Source organism: Megalopta genalis, unplaced genomic scaffold, assembly GCF_051020955.1.
Source record: "Megalopta genalis isolate 19385.01 unplaced genomic scaffold, iyMegGena1_principal scaffold0091, whole genome shotgun sequence".
Classification (NCBI taxonomy): Eukaryota; Metazoa; Arthropoda; class Insecta; order Hymenoptera; family Halictidae; genus Megalopta; species Megalopta genalis.
Genome location: NW_027476160.1, coordinates 475,001 through 477,500, shown reverse-complemented (window position 1 = coordinate 477,500; position 2,500 = coordinate 475,001). Strand labels below are relative to the sequence as shown.

The window sequence follows — 2,500 nt, the reverse complement described above, 5'->3', positions numbered from 1 at the left end:
GTGGTAGAGGAGCCAGACTCCGACTCATCATCCAGCGGATCAGACTTTCTAGATGCAGTAGAGGACCCCCTGGATGCTCAGGATGAAAGTGATTGGAAAGAGGGCTTCAGGTGGGCAATCCTTGAGAATCCGCTGGGTGATGACCACGAACTAAGGGGCATAGAGGAGTCAATCGCGATGCTGGCCGGATCGGAGGAACCACACTCACTAGAGATCGAGCGAATTTTAGAGAAATTATTGGATAAAATGGAGCTAGAAAAAGAAAATACGAACAGCTCAAAGAAAAGAAAAAATACTGTACGGGCAAATAAAGAAAGCGACCGCACCCGGTACAATAAATTTAGATTCGCTCGATTCCAAGAACTTTACAATAAATGCCCCAAAAAATTAATAGATATGGCGGTCGCGGGAGAGAGGCTTGAAAAGAGGAAGCAGGTGGAGCTTCCTGATAGAGCAAGCATAGAAAGGCTCTATGGTGACCTGTGGGGTAAAGAGGGACCCACTACAGGTCTACCAAAACTCGATGGGGGACCGAGTACGCTCTCTCCTTTAAATGAAATATGGACTCCCATCTCGACTAATGAAATAGTCATGAAGATGAGGAGAATCAAGGGCGATACGGCGGCGGGCCCCGACGGTGTCACCAAGGCCAGCCTGAAAAAGGCGGGAATCTTACATGTCCTGGCCAAATTCTATAACCTTCTAATGCTGTTCGAGACCTACCCAGCACGGTGGCGACGTAATAGGACAACACTAATACCTAAGCCAGGAAAAGACGCAGCTAATATACAAAACTGGCGTCCTATTACGATTGGATCACTGTTGGGTAGGATCTTCTCTAGTTTACTAGAGAAAAGAATTAAGTCCAAAATAGAGAACAGCATTAGGCAGAAGGGCTTCACCCAAGAAGATGGGTGTAAGTACAACATCTCGATCTTGGCCAGGGCACTAAGAGAAATGAAAGAGAAATCAGGAGGTGTGGTGACTGTCGTGGACGTCGCCAAAGCCTTTGATACTGTCCCCCATTCAGCCATAGATGATGGCTTAAAAAGAAAAGGTATACCGGTAGTCGTCAGAAAATATGTTAGGGGAATGTATGACGACTGCCGGACTGAAATAAAAACACTAGAGGATAAAGTGAGTGTGGTTCTGAAGAGAGGGGTCAAGCAGGGCGATCCCCTATCGCCCCTTTTATTTAACGTAATAATGGACCCTATTATTAGGACCACTGACGAGGCGACGGAGGGCGTTAAAATGGGAGACGAGAACGTTTCCATCTTGGCCTTCGCGGACGACATGGTGTTAATTGCCAAAGACAAAAAAGAAGCCGAAAAACAAGTTAAAATGCTTCATAAGTACCTGAAAGGTTTAGCAATGAAGGTACAGGCAACCAAATGCGTAGCTTTCCAGGTCGTCCATAAGAATAAAACGTGGCACATGATCGATCCCGGGCTCAAAATAGATGATGATTATATACCATATTCAGAGCCCGAGGACGTCATTGAATACTTGGGTATTAAAATAAACCCATGGCGAGGACTGCAGCGCGCCAATATAAAAGAGGTAGTAAGTGCGGCAAACCAAATTAAAATGATGGGGCTTAAACCCCATCAAAAAGTCAATTTAATAAGAACCCACTTACTACCAAAGTATATACATAAATTAGTAGCTAATCCACCTCCCCTCAAAACGCTGGAAGCGTTAGACCATGAAGTTAAACAAGTAATTAAAGCTATCTTACATCTCCATCCGTCTACTACGGATGGGATAATATACACTGAAAAGCGAAACGGCGGTATCGGTCTACAAAAAATTGCCGATATTGTCAAGATAGCAAAAATTAAAAATAGCCTCCACATGAACAATAGTCAGGATGCGGCAGTGCAAGAAGCATACCTGCATGAAGAGGCTACAATAATAAAATATGCCAAATCGATTGGTCTACGTTGGCCGGCGACGATGGAGGAGGTGGAGGAAGCGCGCTGCAGACTCAAACAAAGCCACAGGCTAAGATGGGAGCAGCTCGTCTCTCAGGGCCAGGGTGTTGGAGACTTCAACAATGATCCAATTGGAAATGCCTGGCTCTATCAACCAACACTGTTGAGACCATCCCGATATCTGGACGCACTAAAATTCAGAACAAACACCTTTGGCACTAGGGTCGCCCTCGCTAGAGCTCGAAAAGATATTGACCCGAAATGTCGGAGGTGTAAGGCCCAGATAGAAACCCTAGGGCATATATTAGGCAACTGCATTCATACAAAAGCAGCAAGAATACGAAGGCACAATGAGATTGTCGAATTGATCGCGGACAAGGCATCCAAAAGCTCCGCCGTTTTCCTCGAACCAACTATTAATGTAGTTGGTGAATTGAAAAAGCCCGATTTGGTCATTAAAAACCAAGAACGGCTATACGTAGTGGACGTAACAGTCCGCTACGAAGACAAAGACAATTTAAGAAAAGCTGGAAAAGATAAGGTGGAAAAATACAAAGACACGG

At 45.0% G+C, this 2,500-nt stretch overlaps 1 pseudogene; it reads left to right on the top strand.

The window, feature by feature from the left end:
- Window positions 1–2,500, top strand: part of LOC143262128 (large subunit ribosomal RNA) — an 8,342-nt pseudogene that overhangs the window by 3,841 nt on the left and 2,001 nt on the right.